This window comes from Protomyctophum bolini (assembly GCF_963924005.1).
Source record: "Protomyctophum bolini genome assembly, chromosome: 2".
NCBI classification, from domain to species: Eukaryota; Metazoa; Chordata; class Actinopteri; order Myctophiformes; family Myctophidae; genus Protomyctophum; species Protomyctophum bolini.
The window spans coordinates 15,120,132-15,146,890 of NC_137863.1; the positions used below are offsets into that span (position 1 = coordinate 15,120,132).

A 26,759-nucleotide genomic window follows, 5' to 3' on the forward strand; every position below is an offset into this window, starting at 1 on the left:
TTATTGTGATTATGCATAAGCCTGTTGGTGTTCATCCTCCTGTAGTGTAGCTGGCAGAACAGAGAACAGTGAAGGAACAGTGCCACTGCAGTGCTGTGTGGTTGCACTGCAGACAGACATTAAGTAGCAGTGTTGATGGAGACATGTTTAGAGACTGAAAGGCCAAACCTTTTCAATATTTTATGAAGGATCATGCTACAGTACAATTTGTCAGTCTTATTTCACGTGGCTGTTTATGCATCGCACCTACTGTAGCTGCCAGCTTGTTGGTGGCACAAAAATGACTGATGATCACAAGTGCGCCCAAGCGAGTGTGCAAAAATATTGAACAATTAAAGGCAAAAAGCTGCTCGGTCCTCTCGCTTGACCAGAATGCTTAATGTTTAATCTGTCGTACGACGGTGTCATAAATCAGGCTTAACATTGATGTTTCAGCTACATCTTTCACGGAAATGATGCAGCTGAAAATGCAGTGGTAAGTCTGCTCTTTCGTTCTTCCACCATTTACGTGGTCTTCTTCCTTGCTGGCAGTTGTACTTGACTAAAGTCATACTATCCACATTTGGTTTAGCTCAAAGTTGTTGAGAATGCTGTTTATCATAAATGATAAAGACAAGAAGTTGCAAATCTGTAGACTCTGGGGTTCATATTTTATGAAGCTCCTTATGGACTTCTGGTAATGATGATCACAGTCTATGTAGGTCTCAAGAACAAAGACAGTCTACCAACGCGCCTCAAGCCTGGAGCGGCTGGTCCGGTGCATCACAGGAACATCAGAATGACTGATGAAGACGGCATAGCGGTCGTTTTGTATACTAGCACCTAATAAAAAGGCTTAAAATGTCCGTGCTGCTCAGTGCTCCAGTGTCCTCTCCTTCTTCTCTATGTAGGTCTCACTCAGATGAGACACAACACAGCTGTTTTGCGTTTCACATAGTTGGATGCGTGTGCGTATCTGTTTGTTTCCAGTGTGCACAGTCTAAGCACCTCACAGTACCATGAGTGCATTTTAGCCTCCCAGTGGGATTCAATCTCCAGCCCTGGCAGGCATGTACTGTTCGCGTGCCATGCTTTCTCAGCACAATGATCTACAAAGGATCGCTGTGAATCTGAGGACTTGGTGAGTTTTTGTAGATGAGATAACAAAAGCAAAAAAAGAAAACATGGATGACATCCCATACTGCAAGTGCATTTTTGAACCAATGTCTTTGAAACCTTGTCATCCTCAAACTGTAAAGTTTAGTTTGGCGTTTAATTCTCATGTTGTAGGCTCTGTTCTGTAGGCTGTAGGTTCTGTATCTTTTCAGAAATAAATAATCATATTTGAACTTGGGACCCCCCATCCTGCCAAGCACTTTGTAGGAGCTGAGGCATTACATTTTGTTTGACTCTGTTTGACACAAATATTGTGAAAATACCAGATCTACAAGCTTGATGGCTTCAATAAATGGCCGTCAGTCCGTGACACCTCATGACAGGCTCCATTTTGATCTGGATCATCACCTAGATCTGCATATATGGAGCCGGCCAGCAATTCTACATCTTCGCCGACATAAGGTCATATTTTTGTTGTAAACCAGAACCAGTGTTGGGTTCCACATGGTAATTATTTACTTGAGTGGCTCTGCAGACTATACACAAAGAGACATATGGTGATCAAATACCATTGAAAAGACAATTAGGAAAGTTGGTGGAGTGGATCAGATCAACAATAAATGGTGTTTTGAGAAGTAATACTATTGTATTAACATGAACCCACCATGTACAGTACAGAGCACATACCACAAACAATAAATGTGTTCTAATACTGTATTTGCATTGTGCAGTACAGTATACACTGTAAAGTAGGGAAATTAATGTATAATTTCCCTACAGTACAGTGTATACTGTACTGCACATGCACAATGCACGTCATCTTTTCTTCCTCTTGCCTTTGCAAGGACTGTTTTACGGCCCTAAGGGATGAACATAATACGATTCTACATCAACCAACATAATAACAAGGTAACTACATAAGTGGCCCTGCATGCAGTGTCTTAAATTATCCATCATTTTGGACAACTCAGTCCGACTGATATGCAGCTAGGGCCATAATGTTAATACCAGGTCAGTGGACGTGGATACAAAGTGATTGATTGATTTAAATATTTATTAACAGTTTGCAGATGATGCAGTGAATAGGCTACTACAGAATGTGGATACTGAGTGAATACTATGTGACTGACTAGTGACTACTTAGTGAATAAGTGGATACTATGTGACTGACTAGTGACTACTTAGTGAATAAGTGAATACTATGTGACTGACTAGTGACTACTTAGTGAATAAGTGGATACTGAGTGAATACTATGTGACTGACTAGTGACTACTTAGTGAATAAGTGGATACTATGTGACTGACTAGTGACTACTTAGTGAATAAGTGAATACTATGTGACTGACTAGTGACTACTTAGTGAATAAGTGAATACTATGTGACTGACTAGTGACTACTTAGTGAATAAGTGGATACTACGTAAATACTAAGTGGATACTACAGTAAGTGAATACTATGTGGATACTAACTGAATACTAAGTTAGAATGCTAAGTTAGCCTCCTACCAGAAAGTCTCCTTATTTTTCACACTCAAATGTTGGATGGTATGCCTAAAGTAGGAACAATTCCTGAGTTAAAAGTGTCAACCAAGATTTTGGGAAAGGGAAAGAACTGAATCCTATGTTAGTTCTTCATTTTATTTTACTCTTAACAATGTATTTAAAATAAATGTTCTTGTCTAACCAGGTGTATCATTTTAGCTACAACATACTTTTTACAATTATAGTTCATACAGTTATTGCAACACCATAACTTAAATTATGACAAAATACTACTGTGAAGTCCAAGTGTGATTCCCACCGCTATCATCTGACACACTGATAAGACTCAAATAAGCTACCTTAATTGGAACCGTGATCAGACCATCAGTATCTACAGCTCTACACAACATACCCACTTCACATTGGCTGTTAGCAGCACTAGAAGGTGTTAATTTTATGTTGAGTCGTTACTGATGCAATCAGTTTCTGCCAATTGACATTTAATTTGCCCTTTACCAGTGCTGATGCTTGTACTGGATTATACTGTGGTGTTAAATGCATTCCCTTTCCTCATTTATTGATACATTACCATTGTTCAATGAGTTGAATAAGTATTTATTTATAGATCATCCTCATCCTTCGACTGTCGTCAAGGTCCTAGACCTGTCAGCCATTGCTGCTCCCAGTTATTGGAATGTCAGTCCTGTATCCCTGGAGATTGTGTCTATATGTATGTTATTGGCGCCAGTTCAACATAGATCTGCTCTTTGGTTGGATGAGTTTTCCATGCAGGAGATGTTTTTAACAGACATGAGGAGACTTGTATAAATGTGCAATCAAGCCGGTCTTGTAATGCCTTCTTCATAGTCCATGTCTCAGCACCATATACAGTGTAATAGGATGCTTTCAACCCTGAAGAAAGAGACCTTGGTGGAGGTTGAAACACTGGACTGCCAGACTCTGAGGAGTTTGTTGCAGGTGTTCCAGGCTTGTCCCTTTCTGGCAAGAAAGTCCTTTCAGCTGTCAGCCACATATGAACCCAGATATTTAAACTCCTCGACTTCCTTAATGTGTGACCATCCATTGATGTAATACTTGGATGGGTAGGGTCCTCATTCATAAGCATCTACTCAGTTTTCTTGGCATTTAACTTGAGTGCTACTTTGGCAGCGGCTTCTTCAAATGAGATGAGCAGCGTCTGAGCAGATTGCATGTTCTCTGCGGTCAGGGCGAGATCAACCGCATAGTCGAGGATAGTCAAGTATTTCTCGCGATCTTGTCACCTTGGAGAATTCCAGCTGTAGTTTTGAATTATTTTGTTGGAAAAATATAGTTCAGCTATTTATCACTTACTGTCGATTCAGACATAGCTTATTCACAGGTGACATCTAGTTCTTATGTTCAGTCTTTCCTCGTAATTGTATGATTTATTAACTGGGTTTTACGATTCATTAAGTGGGAAAGAAGTGTGAGGCTCATCCTCAATACTAACAACCTTGAGCTGGCACTGTTCTTACTACAGTACAAGCCAAAGTAGCTAAACTTAACCATCATTCTTTTTTACTACCCTATCAAAAGTTAAATAATTACAAGAAAGCTTTGGAGGTGACGATACCTGTACTTGTGAAGGACATTTTTGTAATGAGACGAGAGTATTTTCTACTCATTCTAATCCTCCTACTTAACACTACTACAGTATGCACGCACAAACTCTCACAAGACACCATTCACTCACTCACAGGCGACGTTATAGGCCCCATTTATGTTAATGCCTGGCATTAACATGCGTCTCAGCTGGACTTATAATATTGTCTCATGGCACACCAGTGCTCAGTGTTTTTGGAAACTCCAGCAGCGTGGCGATGAGCATAACTTTGCACTCGCTCCCGCATGTGCAGCGCTTTCGTCTGCCTGTCGAGAGCTAAAAAAAAACCAACTCCTGGCACCTGTGAAGCGCACCCAGGCGAACGGCCGGGCGTTTTCATCCGGGAAAAAACCCTCAGTGGACACGGCCCTTTGATGTTACCAACTATCCACCAATTAGCCCTTCGCTGAGTCCCTCCTCAACCCATCCTTGTCCAATAGGCACGTTAGCAGCAACGAGACAGGGCAAGCTGTCCTTCTCACCCAGTGAGATGCATGTTATATGACGGGAATTCTCCATATAAATAATCGATCATTTCAGTAGAAAGAGCTTCAAATTCTCTTCTAAATCTAGTCCAGGGGTTCTCAACGTTTTTGGCCGGGGACCCCCGGAAATGCTTCGGCAATGTCTCGGGAACTATTTGGATTTAATGCTAAACTATTTGGATTGACATTGGACAATCTCTTTTTGAGGTGGGGTTTAGCGAAGGGCTAATTGTCATTGCAGTTGGTTGTCTCGTAGTCGCTGATCGGGAACTCAAAATCGGGAGCTTTTGTAGTCTGATTCCGTTTTAGCAGTGCAACAAACTTAACAGCAAATAACTTTGCCTTTACAGTTATTTGCTCTAAGGGCTTCGGTCCGCAACAAGGACAATTTAGAACTTTATACCTTACAGTGTGTGCTACTGCCTATTGCCCTGGCTGTGATTGTGGCAGTGGGGCATGGTTTAGGCACTGTCTGCGAGCAGGGGAGGCAGGGGTGGCTCTGCCAACTCACAGGTGTGCCTGCAGCTGATCAGGTAATTAGGTCATAACAGGTCCTGTTTACCCTGTCTGTCTGTTGCAGTTAGGGTGTGAGTACCACACACTTGAGAGAAAGCTTGTTTGTGTTTCTTTTGTGGGTTCTGAGTGTCTCGACCATTTTATTAATTTTCCTTTGACGCAGAGGGAGCCTTTGTTCTTCACATGACAATAAAGCTACTGTTATCCGAGTTGTCCCCGTCTTGTGTTCCCTAATTTCACCTTGGTCACGTTTATTTATTACTTTTTTCTTTGTCTTGAGGTTGTGTTAAGTCATAAAGGTAGGTAAATGTAGTTGACCTGAACCTTTTGAACCAGCAACCGTTGTCTGCTGCTGTTTTACCACTTGTCTTATTTATTAAAAGAGTTACAATTCAGAGGTGCCTTTACTATTGTTGTTTTATTTATTTATTTTTTAATACTAAAGAAGTCTGGCAAAAGTGGATTACTCTGTATAGATCTACAGGTAAACTGAGATAAGAGAGTCTTATTATTTGTTTTTGGGTTCGTGTGTGTGTGTGTGTGCGTGCCCATATTAGTTTACCGGTAGTTATATTTTGTTATGTTGGTTTGCTTGTTTACGTATGTCCCCAGCCTGAAGCCCTGAAGTGTTTTTGTCTAGACTCTATAGCCAACTGCCTAAAGGCTCTAATAAACTGAGATATATTCTTTTGTACTGCAGCCTCTTGTCCATTAATTTAATCGAATACCCTCAGTGGGGAACAAGACCTAATATTGTGGGATCTCCGACCCTTCAAACTGCAGTGACATAGTTATTTAATACATAAGGATCCAATCAGAATCCTTTATATCCCCTCCTCGCCCCACCGCCCCGTGCCTCTCATACTCGTGCACCCTAGGCCTAGACATTGTCATTATTATGCTCCAGTCCAGACAAGGAAAAAGATGGAGAGAGGTAGCAAATTAATGTCTATGAGAGACGAAAGGGAGGAAGACAATAGAGACGCTGTATGCAGCGCTATATGCTTTCATTATGGCTGCATAGTGTATACATCTTTCTTGACGGCCCAAGCCATGGATAGTCAGTGGGTCTTACAGCAGACGAGTCAAAACTTGGCACAAATATTGCTCAGTGGTCTGACTATATTGGAATGGCTTCTTTCCCCACGTTGAATGTACTTAAACTTTGTACAGTTTACATTTGTATTGGGGTTTTTTTGTGAGAGGGAGCTATTATTGATTTTTGTCACATCAGAAGTGCTGGTTAAGGCATTAAATGGCAGGGCCGATTTAGTATGTCCAAGTTCAGCCCTCTGAAAGACGCATTCAATAGGATATAGACTATAATATAGTCAATCCATATATTATCCATTTCATGGATAATCAGACTGATTATTAATTATAAGGACGGAGCCAACATAATTAGTTGTACGCCATACCTGATGTCATTACAGCTTGAAAATACAACTCACTGATGGAATTCCGAGGGTGACACTACTGATTGCTTCCCAGAAGTTCCCACATGTTCTTCTAATAGGTTTGATTGTCTGTCAGTGTTTATGTCATTAATAAAATCGTTCTGCTCACTATAGGCCGGGCATGGAGGAGATTTGCGCTCTACTGAGTGCAGCTTTCTAGTGTTCAGATATGATTCTAGCTGCTATACATGTTGCACCTGGAAGGAAAATGCATTCCCAGTAGGTTACATCCACTGAGTGAAATCCAGTCTCTCTTTCCCACACAAAATTCAAATGTAAATTTACTTGTAGCTTTGTAATGTCCTTCGCAAGCAGTCTTCGCAAGCAGTTAAGGTCGATGCGCAAAAACATGAAGCTGGGGACTGAGTGAGGAACCTATGATTTCAGCCTCCCTGTGTCCTGAGTCAATGCCATCCCTTCCTCATGAACAAGAAAGAGAAGCCAGTGGCAGAATTGGATGACTCAGACTGACTTCATTACTGACATTACTTTGGTGGATATAATAGAGTACTTAAATATTCCTGATGTTAACATGCAAGAATACGAATAGTATGACAATATTTGTGCCTGTCAAATTAAATTAGGCCTGTGTAGGAGATGCAACAATCCTGGTGCAACCCAGCTCATTTCGCCTCTTTGCAAAAGGTGTGTGTCACTCAATAATTACAACATGGACAAATTCATGGCTGAAAAGTGTGTCTTCAATCAGCTGGAGAAGGCCACTATTTTGCTTACAATTTGCCATCAATGCAGGATCACATGAGCTGGAGGATTAATTGATCGAAATAAAATAAAATGAATACATTTGAGACTGTGGGTCTCATATCTCTGTGAGCAGACAATCTCCATAATACATTTAACAAATCCAGGCTGCATTCGCAGCTGACACATAGGCATCTAGATGAGTTTATGAAACACATTGAAACACATAACTGCCCAGAAACCCATCCCTGATGTTGACAGCCTGGTTAAAGAGATAATTGCGTGACACAGAAAACTATGTCAATGTGATTCATATCATTCATCATCATAAATGATACAGAGCCACACCACTGACAGAATGCCCAAACATTGTATTTTTGGAACACAGTTCTTATGGGCTATGACATGTAAAAATGGGATGGGAATTTGGGAAAAGCACTTAGAAACTTCATACATTATGAATTAATAACCAGCTGCTGCCGTACATATCGCCAGAATTGTGCTATGAAATGTACATCTGTGTCTATCTGTATTTAATGTGTGTGGAAACAACAACAGGATGCGTCCAGAGAGAGAGAGAGAGAGATCGTGCGATTTCCACAGCATAGCATAGGGACATTACATTCTTCTCAGACATATTATGCATATATCTTGGTAAAGATATATGGTATAAAATCATTCCAGCTGTGCAAAAATAGCCTATAGGTCAGGTCAGATCAATTAGGCTGTCACACAGTCAAGGTCTGAAATAAGCTGACCATCTTCCCTTAAAGGTTTATACCATAACATGACTATGTATCATCATGTCTCTTCAGCAAAACCAGATTGAAATCATACTAGGCATTCTTCATGTCCTCACTGGATTAGTTCTTCAAATAGACCGGTGGATTAATCAGGTGGGATAATACTTTATTGGCATGTAACACTGGTTGGTACAAAGATATGTTCTCATCAGAGCACGACTGTGCGTGTATATCTGCGCACCAATTTTATTTAAGAAGCTAGTGTTTTCTGTCATGTCATGTGACCTCTCTATCTCTAATGAATGAAAGGCTTTGATTCATTAGAGAGAGAGAGAGAGAGAGAGAGAATGTGCTGCGGCTCTCCGTATTTCTCTCTCTCTCTCTCTCTCTCTCTCTCTCTCTCTCTCTCTCTCAAAAGCCGTAGTGACTGTGTTTCCACACCTGAGCGGAAAACGGCAGACAGCCGCTGACAGAAGAAGCTGTGTTTTACGCCATTTCCGGCAGTCAGCTGCGGTGGTGGAGCTTAATTTCCATCCACCAGCTGTCTAAAAACCCGGAAAAGAAGCTGCGGACAGCCGAGAACGTCCGCAGCTCTTTAGTAAGTGTGGCAGCACCTAGAGAGGGCCTAAGCCAGGGGTATTCAATTAGATTAGGCCGGGGGCCACAACTGTAGAATGATTGTGTGTGGGGGGCCGCACAGTGTGGGCACGAAGCGCGGAAATTTGTGGGTTCTCAAAATGCTTTTTGTGCTCAAACACGAGGATTTATGTATAAGTGTGCTTAGGCCCTAAGCACACTTTAGATTCCATGCGCAGACAGAAGAAGCTGTCATTTACGAGTTTTTAGGCAGCTGGTGGATGGAAAAGAAGCTGACTGCTGCGGAGGAGAGCGTTTCCAGGAATCTGTCCGTCGCGGCGGGGTGGAGCTTGCAAACTATGGGATGTTATTTGAGTATTCTAAGGATGTTATAGGTTGTTAAATCTTCTTTTTGTGGCTTTCGCCTATATTTTATATTTTTTTATAGAGGGACAGACAGTAGGCTGACAGGAAATGGGGAAGAGAGATGGGGGAGCGACATGCCGTGAAGGCCGCCGGGATCGGGAGTCGAACCCGTGGAACACTACCAGACTCGGACTACCGGCCAAGGTGCCTGGACCGCTGAGCCACGGCCCAGGCCGGATGTTATAGGGTGTTGCTGGAGACAAGGCAGCCAATCAGAAATCAGAAGTACTCATCAGTATGGTTGCCAGTGTTGGCAACTGTCGTGACAGAAATAAGCTATAACCAACCTCCGAAAACCAGCCAAGCAACTGTGAGTGCCAAAACAAGCCAAGTTTGGCTGGAAATAAGTGGCCTTGGCAACGTCACTACTGCTCGCAGACTACCGGTCTGGTCGTGCAAGTTTCATACCCATTCTATGACCAGCTTTGCAGCTGGTAAAAATGAAGAAAAGAAAAGCCATATACTGTATCATGAACACAACATCCAATTAACCCACTATTGGAATTTAATGTTTAGCATACGCTATTTCACGGTACATTTGAGTTGAACTGATGTTGTAGAAATGCTATGACCCTCCACAGCTTGTCTCAACCTAAAAAATCTACATGCATGACTTCAATCATGTTCATACAGTAGTCAATGAAACAGACATGGCTGTGTGCTGGAGCATTATCTACAGCAGCTCACTGCCTATAATTTTGACAGAAAAGTGTCATAATGTAAAAGTCAAACTAGTTCTATCCCATTAAATCTCTCCATCAATTGTACACTTCTCACTTCCGCATCGGCTGCTACAGTTTCCACCTGCAAACAGCTCCAATTGCTGTATCAGTCGAACTAGACAGGGTTTGGATGCAACTCAGAACAATAATTCTAACTCATTGTGCATGCAGAATGCAATTTCAGTATAGCAAGTGAAATAAATATTCAACTATCACTTCAAATACTGGTACAGACTACAGTGCTCCAAAGCTTGTTGGCAACAGTCAAGTGGATAAAGTATCACATCAGAACAAGTCTGTTCCTTTTTAAACCCAGGGTGAAATCTCCAACTGAAATAGCCGTGTTCACGCAGACTGCAGATGAGTTTTCTGTTACAGTCCCATGTCAGAAATATTTCCTTTTGTGTAGTGAGAAGCAGCTCTGGGGGCCTGTACAAATCTCTCCCTCCTGGAACACAGGATTTGGCAAATAGGATGGAGCCAAACTGGCTGCAGGCCTTTTGCCATGCCGATGTGAAAGCTGTTGAAAGCTTGGCAGCGTGTCGAGTGTTCTTCACAAATCGTTCTCTGACTCTGATTGAATGGCTTTTCATTGTTATTTTGTCTGATAAATATGCAAACATACAAAGTTATTTTCACGTTTGTAATTACAGTGATGTTTTCAAAGTAAAAAAAAATAAGTCTAATGGTGACTAAGTGGTGTTATTGTAATCTTTTCCCTTCCTGCTGAAGTATGGGCACCGGTTTCAATCAATTCAGCCGACTTCCACCTGACCTCTTTATACGACTTGCAGTTCAGAAATGCCCTGGGCTAAGCTGAATTTGTACAGTAAGCTCTTGGAATATAGCAGTGCTTTAGACTGTATGACGGCTACCTAATTGACTCTGTAATAGTGTCATAGTTCAAATTGACTGGGCTTCTCGAGTGTGCATTAGCAGCAGTGAAACACTGAGAAGTGACAGAGGTTGGCGATATGGCTCTAAGTTAAGACACTAGACACAGAGGGCTGAATTTAGCTTGTCTTAAGTACCAGGTCTTATCCCCTAACTTCAGTAAACTAAAGACCTGGAGGCGGGATCAATGCCATTTGGCTATTCTGAGTGGCCAAAGAGCATTGATCACGCCTCCAGGTCTTCAGTTTACTCAATTTAGGGAAGAAGACCTGGTACTTAAGACACGCAAAATACAGCCCAGAGAACCTTAAAGTATATGGAATATGTACCGTAGTAGGTATGAGTAGACATCATCCACATATCAACAGTGACAACGACTTATTTTCCCAATGGCGTTCCCTGCCAAGGAGAGTTAGACAACTTTTTTCCCCCAGCAACATCTTTTGTAAAAACACTGGAGAACTAGAGACGATCGCAAATTCACATTCTGATCTGGTTACTGTCTATTGGAAATGCGAAAATGGCTTTATTTTCAGTGTTTTTTTCCACTGTGTTTTTCAGAAAGGCATGCTGTTTTCAAATGGCAACAACTCGGGAACACCAAGTCCAAATGGATTGTTTCCTCACAGCACACGTGTCCATGTCGGCGATCATCCGAGGGAGCGATTACAAAAAAAACCACTAAAAAGGTAAGTTGGACAAAGAAATCCTGGCAAGGGGAGAACAGGGGGAGAAATACATCTGGGCTTTCATGCCTTTACTGATAGGACAGTAGGCTGTCAGGAAATGGGGAGAGAGATGGGGAGTGACACGCAGCAAAGGCCGTCGGGATCGTGACTCGAACCTGCCATGCACTGTCAGGCCACATTGTAGTCTATATAGGTCCCGGACTGCTGTGCCAGCGGTCCGGGACAATATTGTTTATTCTACTTGTCTACGCTAGAATAAACACTGTCACCTGTTGGTGTTTATCTCACTTTATCTGTCTTTTGTCAGGCACAAAGTCAAGGAGCACAGCACTGGAAGTGATGGCTACCAAGCAAGACACAGACAGACTAAGAGATGCTCTGGTCTACTACTGGATGTTAGGGAGGGGGCCCGAACCAATCACTGGGCTCTAAACAAATGTTTACTCCCTTTATTGGGTCAGGCTGGCCCTGATTCACTCCCAGCTCCTCGCTACCATGTGGGACAGTAGACCAAGAGATCTGTGTTGATGTATTGGCTGAGCCAGTGAGCAGCTGTTTGCACACTGCACAGTCAAAAAAATAGGGTAAGTAATTCAATTAGTGCATAAAGTTGCACAGTTAATGTGAAATTAGCCCAGATTAAAATGCATACAGTAATCACCTTGTCCCGACATGAATAAATAAAAAGCGTATTACTGCTGTTCCAAAGAAGAGAGTGCAATCATCTGTCATATAGAACACCATCTGTATGTGTGAGAGAAAGCAGGAGACCGTTCTATTGGGGTTTTAGCATTTGTATGTACTGTATAATGCAAAATTCTAAACTTAATAGTCCTTCAAATGAACTAGTTTACGGTCTTCTTCTGTTTGGGGAATATTCTAACTTGGTTGATTTCATCATAGTGGGTCTGATCCTTGTGTGCCACGTACAGCCTCAAGTGCTTCGCCAAATTATACATTAGCAACAACAAGTACTGTCAAAAGATCCCAAAGTGTACAAAAACACATCCTTTCTTGGGGGTAGCTTGACTTTCTTTCTGTGGTAACAATCATCAATCATAGATACAGTGTGTGTGTGTGTGTGTGTGTGTGTGTGTGTGTGTGTGTGTGTGTGTGTGTGTGCGTGCGTGCGTGCGTGCGTGCGTGCGTGCGTGCGTGCGTGCGTGCGTGCGTGCGTGCGTGCGTGCGTGATTCTTCACCCCTCCATGTGGTACTGATATGACAATGGGTGACTGTTTAACGACAACTGCTACCTCAATGATGGTACCACCCTTTCCCACATACAGTACAGTACAGGACTTGGTATCCGTGGTATCCTTGAAGTAAGCATATCATGTCCGAGGTTAGAAGGTTAGAAGGCTATAGTCACTCGTTTTGGTTGTTTAAATTTCTAGGTATGCCTTTCAGTCTTACGTGTACAGACTTCTGAGCAACGAATTGATTCAATGCTATGAAAATCCTTGTAGCCAGCAACTCCAGGACATCTGTCCCACCTTTGAACATCTCAGCCAGCAAGGTTTCATCATCATCAATCCTGCTGATACATTTCCTGCCCACCATTGACGATATGCACATGGCTGCCATCTTGCCAGCAAGGTGCTAACTAGGTGCAACTTCCCATAGACAGCCCATTCATCCAAACAGAAAAGTCCTAATTGTATTAAATAACATCAAACTCACCAACATTGCAGCTGTACGAAAAGCTTGAATTATCGTCTTACTATCTGAAAAGTGTTTGTTTCATAAAAATCCAGCGTAGACATGTTATGAGCTAATACTGTCAAGAAATTCCTTGCAGATGATTATTGTTTAAAGTGTCAGATTTTGGAAGCACTCGTTATCAGTAAAGCAACCTCCTGCATTATGTGCAAATTCAAAATAGGTGGTCCGCATGGGCTGTTGAGTGATAGTCAACGAGCACTTAAAAACTCCAGCCCTTAGAAAAAAATCCTCTGCAAGGAATCTCTTGAAAGAGAGTAGCTCGTAACATGTCTACAGTGGATTCTTATTAAACAAACACATTGCAGATAGAAAGAGGATAATTCAAGATTTCAGTACAGCTGCAATGTTGATGAGTTTGACGTTATATATTTTTTATGATCAGTACTTTATTTTAGATTTTTTACAAACACATAAAACAGAGAACTTAAAATACAAACACAAACAACAACAGCAGAGTACGTATTCATGGACAGGCAAGATAGATAAGATAAACAAATAGAAAGAAAAAAAGGAAAAAGAAAAATCTAATTAAAATGTGAAAATAGTTTACATTATTTACACGACCAAACGCAGCATCATCAACCGTGAGTTTGACGTTATTTAATACAATTAGATAGGACTGTCTATGGGAATTTGCACCTAATTAGCACCTTGCTGGCAAGATGGCAGCCGTGTGCATATCATCAGTTGTGGAGACTGGAGTTTTAATCTTCCTTAGTGTCTCTGAACACAATTGTGTCCAATTAACACAATTGCCCATGTTTACAGGTGGGAAGCCGGTCGGGGAGGGTCATATTTGTCGCTGCACTAGCGACTCTTACCAGTTTGTGGGGGCTTCACTGTGAGAAAAGCGGCTGGTGACGTCTTGTGTATTTGAGGAGGCATATGGTTGTCTAGCCCGCCCCTCTCCAAGACCAAACAGTGGGGGTCGGCAGTGACAGTGACAAGGAATTGAGAAAAAGGTCTAACAACTAAATTGGAAAAAGAAAGTAAATAATGTTTGTGAAAGTGTGTCTTTCCCACCTCTGGCTCTTTTTCAAGTATATCTGGCTTATTGAGTGGAACGAAAACCCAGTGAAACTAATTTCCCATGCAGAGATGAGGAAAACCACAATTGACAACCGTTTTATCCTGTTATGGATATGTTAACATCACGGACAGCAGAGCTGCAAAGGCGCACATCCATGATGATGCACAGGAGACCATGCGCGCAATTCCATCTCTCAGGTAAGTCAAGTTTGGTGTGCAATTTAAGCCTGTGGATGATGTATAATGAAGTCAACAAGGTGGTGCAGGGCAGGCAATTAGGTGTGTCCATATGAGGATGTATAGTGCCTGCATGATAATCAATAATCAATGCTTTAGGCACTGCTGGAGAATATTACAAATGGCAGCAGAGTCTGGGGGAGCATGAGTTCAGGGATCACACTGATTTATATATGACTGGCATATCAGAATGTCAAGAGCCATCCTCTTCTGTGCTGGACTGGTCTTGGCTTTGGAAAGGGGGACTGCAAGGACTATACACTTAGACAAACAATGTCCAATCGTCCAGGGGACATAAAAATATGTATTGGGGACAAAGATGTATCTCCCCTGGGACACAGATAGCTTTTTTAGCTGACTGCACATATTTCTGTCACTGCGCAAACTGTGCATAAATTCGCAGAACAAGACCAGTGACAAATATGTTTACAGAAGGCTTGATAAAAGTTACTGCAGTGCTGGCAGTATACTGAATGATCATCCTCCTCAGGTAGAACAGGCATACTGTCAGACTGGGAGCTGCATCTGGGGTAGAGGTGAAACAACAGTTTGGAGACATGACAGCCGGTGGGCATTGTTCTTCAACCATATTCATTTTGCCTTGCCTTGTGAAACATTAAGCAGAAGGCTCTCTCTCGCCAGTCTGAGTGGGACGACAGCCCCAGGGCCTCCAGTACCACCCAGCCTGAGCCTCCAACATAAAAGATTGATGACTTGAGGCATCAAACTGCCTCTTCGTTCACAGGTCCTACAGTGGGGCGATTCGAGTTGTTGCACATGGGTTCGTCGGACTGTCGGTAGCACTCACTGTGGGACACTGAGGAGCTGCGCTGCCTGTGCTATGGCAGCATTGGTCTCTCTGAACTGGTCACTTTCACAGTTAATGATTTTCAATCTCACCATCTGAACATTTTCTCTAAGATGGCACATTTTGTGTGCCCTCTGCCTAGGAAAGGGGATACAGAGGACATACATATTGTGTGTTTTTTTTTTTTTTTAATTACATTGGCAACCCCAGGATGTTTTCATACTGATTGGTGATTTCTGAGCATTGCTGGCCCACCTACCTCACCTTGCGGAGACCTGTGCTCCGAGGATAACTTTTTCTGGTCTAAAGAATGTTTCCTGTTTTATTTTGTAGACGTTTTACTTTGTAGTACTCTCACATCTTGTCAGTTCTGCTTCTGCCCTTGTGTGTGTCCCTTGATCATCACACCATCTTCAAATTAATCACCTGACCTTTGTTTTGCAATCAGCCAACCCTGTATATAATTTTTACTGGGTTCACTTCTTTCTAGTATTTCTCCTAGTGTTAGTTTCCATGGTTTTTGATGTCTTATTTTCTGGTTTGGGGATTTTTGCATTCTCCCTGCCTTGATTTGCAAGTTTTGATTCTGAAAAAAGTTGTGCATGACTGCCTTATTAGGCTATATGATATAGTGACAATGGCCCAAAAAATGTGAGAAATGGAGGTAGACCCAAACACAACATAGTTTTTCCTCATTCCTATGCCTCTCATACATGATAAATATGTTTTACTGCAATAGCGGTGAAATTAAGTTATAAACAAAAAATAAAGCCTGTCCAACTGGGGGTTGAGGCATATAAACTCATATAGATTGAGGATTCACAATGGAAGCTCTGAGAGGTTTATAACTTGGTATACTACAATGTATGAAATGTCCCAAACCTGAGAAAATGAGAAATTATAGAGAAAGATATATGCAGCTTCAACAATAGTGCAGAGAAAAATACAGGCCTACAGTAGAACTACTAACTATGATTTAGCACACCTGGATAAGAGAAACAAACCTGAGACCTTAAGCTCAATGCTTAATGTTATCCTCATAACAGCAAGTCATTCATTTCTGTAGATTTGATATTTAAATTTCTGCCCAAGACATTTCCAGACGTCTTTAGAATTATCGCATGGTGTGCCCAAGACGTCTGGACACGTCTTAGATAAATATAGGCCTATACATTTTTTTGTCCTTTTATTCTTTTTTGCGAAATCGGATGGGCACTCTATTTTGAAAGAATACAAGGGCACACAATGCATATTTGTTACAGTCAAGTTATACTACAGTATTTTGCTACAGTATTCCATGCACCTGCTCTGTCTGCATCGTATTGCCTACAGTATATGGGGTTCTTCATAAACTGACAGGTAAGTCATTGCAAATATTTTGGAATGTGAAAAGATGAGAAACTTTGTCAAAAGTAGCTTTAAGTTCCATTTAGTGTAACAGTCAGAGCTTCTCCAGTAGTGTCCTGGCTTCAAGTATGCCAAGTTTTAAAGCGAATCCATTTCCTGTATTATATGGGACATGACTATGTTGCGTTTGGTTTTTAAGGGTATCTCAAAAACTAAAACACATTTTTGTCTACAGTCCAGACCTGCCTTTTTGTATTTCAACTTTTGCCCTATATCTTAATGCGCCTGAAACTCTCATCTGCTCAGAGACATTATGCTAATTCCAAATACCGGTAGGCCTATATAATATCCAAATGTTACATTTGTACAGTACCATTGCACATGAACTGTACTGTAGCTTACGCCCCTTTTTATTTTTCATATTCCGATGAGGAATCTGTTAAACTGGTTGAAAAAGGTCAGAAAAGAATGTACCTTAATTTCCATAATTCCGTTAACGTCAGAGTCAGGGTTACAAAGCCACAAGTCATACAATGGAAGCCACTTCAAGCCAGCGACATGTCAAGCTACAAACTGACCCTACACAGAAAGAAGTTTAGCTGTTTTTTGTTTCATCATTTCCACTCCATTCTGTGAAAGAAAAACGAATTATTGCCGTTAATCAAGTCCCTGTGCTGTTCATACCAACCCTTTTCATTTACGCAGTGTGCTTGGTCATTTAAAGCGCTACTGTATATACAGTAAATGCACCATTTTGTGCATGTTGGCTCATTGGAAATACCCTGCGCTACACTAAATGGAATGGAACCTTAGTATCATTGGTAACACCAGTGTTACCCTACTATTTCATGTCAATATGGCTGCCATGAAAAAGGTTGATTACTACCGGTACTTTATTCTGGGCGCTATGCCTACGCCTCTTCCAGGTGGAAGATTTTGCACAGCTATGACTGGTTACCTCCAAAATGTGTTAATTAAAATGGCTGGAAATCCACACAGGCGCCATATGGAGGCGGCCGGCTGACAGCAGGGCCGTTTTGTGCTTTTCTATGTCAGTGCGGTGAAGAGGTCATCTAATTTAGAATGACAGTGTCCGGAGATTGCTCTCCGCAGCCCATCAGGGCTTGTATAATCTCATTTGACGTGCTGTAGACACACATCCCACCAACACGCTTCTGTGTGTACAATTTTTGTCTTATGGTGAAATGGAGCTTAATGAGTCATAAGGAAGAATAGTATTGAGTTCTTAATTTTTGTTTGTAGCTGAAGGGCTCGGCTACTTATAGACTTGGTCACACTGCACGAAAGTATTTGCTATAATGTACATGTATTTCATCATTTAACTTTCTTTTGTTGGTTGTTTTTGTTTTGTGGATAAGCTATGGCCGGCAGAGGCAACCTGCAATTGGACTAAAAAGCTCTTATCAAAAGTGCAAGCACTGATCAAAACAGCTACCGCAGTTTTTTTCCCTCCTTAACTGACACAAACACAATTACTCATCATTAGAGGGGTCTGTTGCCCAGGAGCAACATGCTATCGAGGAGAATCCAACAAGCCCTCTAGATGCCATGCCTGCCTGGGAGATAACAGTGCTGGGGAAACTCACATGCAGTTATCCTGTATAGGCAAAACAAACGGTCCCCTTTCGTCCATTCATTACAGTAGGAACTAGATAGTAGACGTGGTAATCTGACAAACATCCTGCAATACATAACGAATATGGATCTGCAGCGATGTTCAAAGACTCAGCAAAGCACTGGAGAAAAATTGTGCAGTTGGAAAAATGTGAGGTAGGAAAAAAGAAACAGATAAGCTCTTCCTTTCAACAGAAAAAAGAATGGCTCTTTAAAATTAAATCCTCCATTAACTCCCTTTGCCTCAATACCCCTGCGGAAAAGGTCCGTAATTGTTCCTGTCCCACAGAAAAGAGAAAGGAGAGAAAAAAAGATAAAAAGAGAAATAAATCCGGCCTCCAGGAGATGAATGAACTCTACCTGTTTGTGCTTATCCTGTCCACTCAAATGAAGTGACTACAAGCCTGGAAGGTGCTGAAACACTAGTCTCATGTAGTAGCCACACAACTATTCCACAATCTCCGAATGCTATATAGCAGTGGTTCCCAAAGTGGAGTCCGGGGACCCCCAGGGGTCCTTGAGGGGGTTCCAAGGAGTCTACATGATAGTTATAGGAACCAAATTAACCCTTATGGGTCTGTAACTCTGAGAGTGTACAAATGGAACCAAATGGACCCCAACGGGTCCATATTAAATATTTTCCATTAAATCTCTCTCACAATATTCTCCCTAGCAGTTGTGTGAAGTAATTGAAAGCCATACTTGAGTAAAAGTAAAGTTTTTTCAGTCTCTCTCTGACAATCACAGCTCATGTTAAGTGCATGATGTCACCAAACAAAGCCACCTTCTTATACATTTAACTGTTAACCTTTTCGGCAAATATCTTAAATACACTGATGTCTGTGTGAAGCACTTTTGTTTGTACTGTATAATGATGATTTGGCACCACACTGACCACAGACCATCACAACACTATAGTCAACATGCCATTAATGCGAGAAAGGGCTCTGCCAGACATCTGACTATCACTACCGTAGATCTTTTTTCAAAATACTGTTTTATCCAGCCCCCATATCAATATGAATACAGGGATATACAGTACTGACATACTACTGAATCCAGGGAAATTTCAGGGTCAGGCATTACAGTACGTTCTCTGTCTTTGGAGAGTAAGTTGACCTGTTGCATTCATAGTTTCATACAGTATGTGCAGCTGAGCTCCCACAATGCTGCAGCCTCAGCCCTCAGTAATAATAGCAGGTCCACTGCATATTTTAGCATGAGGGATTTCCAATAATGTATTTACCGGTAACCATGTTCTCCTATACACAGATGTTCATCTGTCTTGCATCAGGCAATTGTTGCTTAACCCATCGGCCATCTGGGAACGCCTTCTAGGGCCTGACCTAAGGTTTCTGAAAACCAATCCGATTCATTATTTTTTATAAATAGTTATGTTGCTATGCTACAGTACATACAGTAGCAGCAATAGCTGATGAGACACACAGCGCGCCGGCATCAAAGGAAGAACAACATATAGGTTGCACCAGGCGTCAATGGGTTAAAACAGTATACAGCAGAATTAGTATACACAATAAAGAAAAACATTTATTGTGTATAACCCCCCCCCCCCAATTCCCTTTAGTTCTTCGAAGTTCGAATTTGTGTTTTCTCCGAATGTCCAGCACAGGTTCATCTTCATCTACTGTAGCATGCAGCGGCTTGCAGCCACAGTTGTTGAGGTGGATTAGCGATTCTCAACCAACCGCGAGGATACTGTAAGTGGGCCTCCAAATAATTGGCAAAACACTACAGTTTTAATCATAATATAACAACTAATATTAAGACATATTACAAAAAATAATGTCATGGTAATTTTGTCTTTAAAACCATGGGGAGAAAAACATAGTGATAAAGATGAATAGGAATTCAAAGTATACTAGGAGAATGAGACTAGCAGGACATTGCCAAAGACGCCAAGAGCTGCCAGCCAGCAAATTAGTCCTGTGGGAACGAACACACGGGCACCGGTCACAAGGACATCCCACACTGACATAATGTGGATCTACTCCAGAAAGACGCACAAGCGTGAAGCATCAATGAACTGACCAGATGTATGGAGAACCGGGATGACACAAGCCCACTTCTCTTGCCTTGAGGCTGCCACATGACATCACTGTGATGTTTGTGAGTACAGATATATTGCCACGTCGGCATATCAGTATCACTAAGCTATGGGTTTAATTAAATCATAGAATAGATTTAGTCGCCCAACTCCAACTTTGTGATTTGACAGAAGCAACTAGAAATACTTTCAAAGAAGCTGTTCTCATTTGCATGCAGCGAGAGGCATGTTACAAGTACAGTGAAACGCACAGAGAGGAGTCTATTTGATGCCTGCTTTATCTCTCTCTTAAGGCTTGTCAAGACTTCCAAGGAGAATTCACAGTAGAGTGCACACGTTGTTCATTTCCCAATTCTACAATAAAAGAAAACTTGAGGGAGGAATCCGGGCCAAGCATGAAATGGATGACTGATGACTCCGTGGGCTATATTTTGCGTGTCTTAAGTACCAGGTCTTATTCCCTAACTTTGTAAACTAAAGACCTGGAGGCGTGATCAATGCTCTTTGGCCACTCAGAATAGCCAAATGGGCACATCTGAGGGTTGATCAATGTGTGTCACCGTGAGCTGCAGTGGAGGGAGGAGAAAGGATCTCTCATGGCGCTTTGCAATATGCCAGTCATGTCACGGTTTTCTCAACATGACAGAACCAAACAGTAATCCTGGCTCAGGTTTTCCTGCCCTGTGGACATTAAGGGCCTTGTCATCAATGCCTTCTTGTCAGTGGCTCAAGATGGCAGTCTAAAAGTGGGCTAATCCCGTGGATATGGTACTGTGATCACAAAGCTATGCCAGGGAGTCTAATTCTGTATTGACACTTAAGGAGGACAAAACCACAAAGGAGAAAAACCAAGCTAAACTCACTCAATCAGCCAAATTCATTAGTGGCCAGTAGCTCTCACTCTTTCATGGAGCGATAATCCCCACAATGCTTGCTACCCCACCCCCTCATCATGGCAGCTTCCTCATGATTCTGATGAAGTTTAATGTCATCACATTTGGTTGATAGCTAGTGGTTTGATTCATACTTCATTGAAATTGTTCCTTTATCATATTATTTCCTCCACATTTATCAAAAATTGCCTAAAGTAGTCCATCAGTGCCAAATTTAAAATTAGTCTTTGTTTCATTTATTTTTATACCACACGACACAGGCGTTTTTTCCACAATTTGACTTGACAGCAGAGGGAAAAATGTGTTTGTTCATGTGCTTAACACCTGCATTGGTATTAGCCTGAACCGAGACCCTATTCGTCAACTGAGCTGTCATATTAGAAGCTATTCAGCTGCTGTGGAGAGTCTTTTTTTTCCTTTTTTACACTGTAAAATACAGAAGATGGCACAGTCTGTATAATCTTCATAGGACAGTGAGGTATCTATACGTACAAGAAATTCTTTGACAACCACAAGGATATTGTGCACCTGTCGATGGAAACCCACTCTACCTCATAGCTGTATCCTCGGTGACGGATTGTACTGCTGTTGATCATGCACTGGTAGAAATAACCTTTTAAAATTCATGAGAATTCTACTCAGCCACCAGTAAGAGAGCAAATCAAAGCAAGCTCAGTTACTGGTGCTCGCCTTTAAGCCAGAATTTTACTTAGTTGCACGCTGGTATATAGCTCCGCATTTAACACCATAATTCCCTCCAGGCTTGATGGCAAGCTCTGGGACCTGGGCCTGAACACATCACTGTGCGACTGAATTCAGAGTCAGCATTGGGGCACAGGGCACATTGGGGCACAGGAGAGGGCTGTGTCCTCAGCCCTCTCCTATACTCCCTGTACACCTGCGACTGCGTTACGACCCAGGAGTCAAACCACGTCGTGAAGTTTGCCGACGACTTGGCAGTCATGGGTTTGATCTTCCGGCGGTGACGAGACAGCCTGCCCTACAGGGAGGAGGTGGCCACCTTGGAGCAGTGCATGGACAATCACCTCTCCCTGAATGTCAAAAAGACCAAAGAGATTGTGGTTGACTACAGGAAAAAGAAGGAGGAGCTCCAACCAATCACCATCAATGGCTCAGTGGTGGAGAGGGTGGACACCTTCAAATACCTGGGGGTGAACATTGAGAAGGACCTGACCTGGGACTGCCACATCACTGCAGTCGTAAAAGAAAAGGCCTAACAGCATCTGTATGGACTCAGGCGTCTGAAGCAATTCGGCCTGAGACCCAAACACCATCAGGGACTTCTACAGAGGCACAAAGAGCCTCCTGACGGGCAGCTTCACAGACATTTTCTAGCCATTCAGTTGCAAAAAAAAAAGGAAGTGATGATGGATAGGATATGAGTTCCATGAGCACTGAAATGTTGCCTAAATGCAAGTGAGTGTTATTCTCTTTCTCTGGCTTGGGGCTAAGCCATTAATAAACCCTGCAAATGATGATAGCTGTTCTATTGATTCCAGTTTGTGCCCTCTGTTCCACTAGCCCCTCTTGCTCCAATACTTTGCCTCAGTAAACACAGGCTTTGAAACTGTTGACCCAGGCTGCCTCTCCCATTGATCATGCCGCTGATGTTGGGACACTGGTCTGTTTAACACATCTACAAATCCTGCTCATGATACACAATGGATCAATATGGGGGGAAAATATAAGTTGGAGATGAGAAATGTTATATTCATGCCTGGGAAAAAGTATATAATAATCAATGCCCAGCCCCCTTACCAGTGCCATTAACTAAGAATGTAGTAAACAAAAAAACAAAACAAGAAATGTAGCCTAGTATATGTTTCAGTAAAACACTGAAAATGAAAGGTCTAATATTCCATGTTCTCACTTGATAGGAAGTGTTGACTTTGAAACAAAAATAATGTCATTTCCAACACAACAATTGGAAAAAGATATATTCCTTTGACTGACAAAACAAAGCTAAAGAAATCGACATTTGGAACAGCTCAATGCTAGGTGATCAAACAACAATTTCTCGACATCCTACAAACAACTCTTTTTTTCAAACCGGCATACTCATGTTCTCTCTATCAGCGATCTGTTGTGACCGACATTTGTAATGGCAATGACAAATACTGAGTAAAAGTGATGTTATGTTGACCTATTCTTTAAGACTGCAAAAAGAGCTGGGTGAAAGAAGATGGGAGAAATGGATAGAGTATTTAGCTGGGGGGCGGATATGGAGTGAATATGGGCTGTCTTTCCGGTTGTCAATGAATGTAAGGAATCCAAAATTCTGTAATATGTATTGTTGTTGCTTGTTGCTGTACATCCCATGACCTCTTTTTTTATGTTTTTTTTTTAATTGTATGCCTTGTCTTTTGTGTCTCGTCTTGCATATTCAAAAAATAATACATAAGTGATGTTATGTAAAAAAACTGAATCCTGCTTGACTAAATCCCTTCTAATTCAAAGGAAGTGTAACTTCTCCCATAGTGAAAGGCGATCTTGGGTAATTGGTTCAGGTGTAGTGACTGACTCTCAGCACGGGCACATGAACCGAGTGCCGCGGACAGAAGAAGCTGTGTTTTACGTCATTTCCGAGTTTTTAGACAGCTGGTGGATGGAAAAGAAGCTCCGGGAAGAGCGTTTCCGAGAATCTGTCCGTCACGGCAGTCAGTCTCGGGGGTGGAGCTTCTTTTCCATCCACCAGCTGTCTAAAAACTCGGAAATGATGTAAAACACAGCTTCTTCTGTCCACGGCTGTCGGAAACATGGATGTGTGTGTGGTACACACAGTGTGTGTGTGTGTGGTTGGTTCTTGGACGCACACCGTTTGAGGGTTGCAGAAAGATGGTAGTTACTTTACTTTATTTGGACGAGACAGAGTAGGCTATATTAATGAACATTACATAAAAATGTAGCGGAAATACACCGGATTTAGCAGAGATGATAATTTCCATCCGTAGTCCCCGGAAAGAGAGAGAGAGAGAGTCAGAGAGAGAGAGTGAGTGTGGTAAAGGTGGTAGTTCTGGTCTGGAGGTTTGGGAAACGACAGCAATGGTTTGGTGATCTGGGCATGAGGAAATGAGTGCAGCTAGGCCTACTTATATTATATAGCCTCCCACACCTGTGTGTGGCCAGTGAACAAGCTAGCTGCCAGTGCCACTCAGGCTTGATTGGATTGCAGTGAATCTCCATGAGCCTTTTGACGCATGAGCAAATTCCTACAACTTCAAAATAGTTTAATGTTGCGTACACTTGAAATCCTGAACTCCAGCCAAACAAACCCTTCCACATGAATTTACTCAAAGAGAAAATAGCAAACAACCTTAGCCAAAACAACTGAGTAAAATCTGCCAGAAAAAATGGGGAATTATGGTCAAATTTTACAGTACAACAAACAGATGAAAGGCAGTTTATAGTCTTCCCCAACCATCCCAGGTACTGTATGTGCACAAAAACACTAAGACTATAAGGTTTGATTTATACTTTATTGTGTTAGTGTTGCACAACTATAGTATAAATCAGGCCTCAGCTTCCTTCTTTTTGTGTTTGGAGGCTGATAGATAGTGTCACATTTTTATGAGACTGTGAAAGGCCTGCGTTATTCTATTTTTAGGGGGCCAAGCACCACGTTCCTATAGGCACCATATTGCATTTGTTAGTTTTATTATTAGTCGTTTAGTAAATTGCAGGCATAATGCTTTTTACAAACCTTATATAATATTGTTGTATACTTGTCACAGAACTCATTGTACTCTTGGTCAGAGTATCCAGTAGAGTAGCTTTTATCCTAGTACTCATCATGAAGAGGTCATCGGTGACATACGGCAAGTTCCAATGCCCCGGGGCAAATACAGTACAAACAGACACAGTCACACAGACAGGCAGAGATCTCATGAATTTATAGATGGATACAGTATACAGAGACAATACTGTATCCTTCCGCAGCCTGATCACACTCTGGCTTGACAGACACAACAGAAACCATTGCCTAAGAAGATATTGCAGATATTGCCAGACCACATTATGCAATGTAGCCTACAAGACCAGATGAGACACGTTGTCAGCCTTGAGCTCTGACACAATGTACTGGGCGGTAAGACGCAGTCGCTCTCTCTCTCTCTCTCTCTCTCTCTGGGGACCCAGCACTGCTCAAAGGGTGAAAGTCGATTATATTTTCCCGTGCTCCGACATTCTCTCCGATATCCGTCCCGAAAAACGTGCTAGGTGTGCAAACTCCTTAAGTGTCACTTTTTTCTGAATAGCGAAGGCCTATATACATTATTAATGTTTTCATTTAATAATTTGTTTTTATATGTTCATATTTTGTTCAAATAAAACGTTTTATACGTTTCTACTATTACTACTACTACTCACTATTCTATTGAAAATATGAAGTATCTACATATAAATGCATTTTAGTGGGCACTTTCTTTTCTTCTTTTTTTTGACGGGAATTCCCGGGAATGAAAATGAGCCAAATCCGGGGAAAACTTTTAAACCCTAGTGTAGACTTTACTGGTACAGTAGACTTAACTGGTACAGTAGACTTTACCTATAATCCTAGACTACTATTCTACACTGTACATCTAGACAGTTTTGAAAAGATTGTAGAGAATCTGTAGGCAAAATACTATTGTAAATTCAATTGTAGAAAAACTGTACATACGAGTACAAACTACCTTTTGGAATTACCTTTAGCTTTTTGCCTTTATTGATAGATTTGTACAGTATTATGACAGGAAAGGGGGAGAGAGATGGGGGGGAAGACATGCTGCAAAGGTCGTCGGGATCGAGACACGAACCCGCGACACGCCGTCAGGCTGGGTGCCTGGACCGCTCGACCGATGCCCTAAGCCAACAACTACAATTTGTGCACAACTTTGCAAAAGCTTACCATAAGCTAACCTTTCTTATGTGGATATAAATAGGCCAGAAAATGCACAATTCTTATTTTTTTGTAAGTTAGATTTCCCTCAGTAATAGCTCTGTGTACACATAATTTCTATTAATTTCTTGTATTGTTCCACTTTTGCTTTGGCAATGTTAACGTAGACAGACAGACACAACTTGAAATGTATATATTAATATCAATATATTGTATAATAATAGTAGTCATATATCAATAATAACAATGGAAACCTACGCATGCCTTATGAAATAAAGTAAGGCCATGCAGGTTTATTTCAATGAGATTTAAACTTAGAATCCAACATAAAACGGAAATTGTATTTCTCCTGGCACTTCTTTCAATCAGACCTAGAAGCTGAGCTTGTGGCTTCATCAAAGTTAATAGGGCAATTGGAATCCTATTTGTATCTCCGTGTGCAGCCTATTACCTTATGGAAATCTTATTCAATGTTGCATTTTTCTCCGCATCCAAATCAAATATATTTTTGCACCATCATGGTTCTGGGGTTATTCTAGCTTGCTGTGCTGGGAGATTGCTTGTCCCAGAAAGCAAACGGAGGGCTGGTTGGGGTGTTTTGTCTAATGCCATGAAGCTGGAAAGCCACTCTTCCCACCCACCCACTCATGTCATTCTGGCATTGGTTTTCCACCATTTCTAAGGGGGTGGGGGAC

General features: G+C 41.7%; 1 protein-coding gene across 2 annotated transcripts in view; it reads right to left on the reverse strand.

Annotated features, from left to right (window-relative positions):
• LOC308324811 (metabotropic glutamate receptor 4-like) overlaps positions 1–26,759 on the reverse strand; it is a 154,085-nt gene that overhangs the window by 48,160 nt on the left and 79,166 nt on the right. The gene's annotated exons all lie outside the window — the stretch shown is intronic.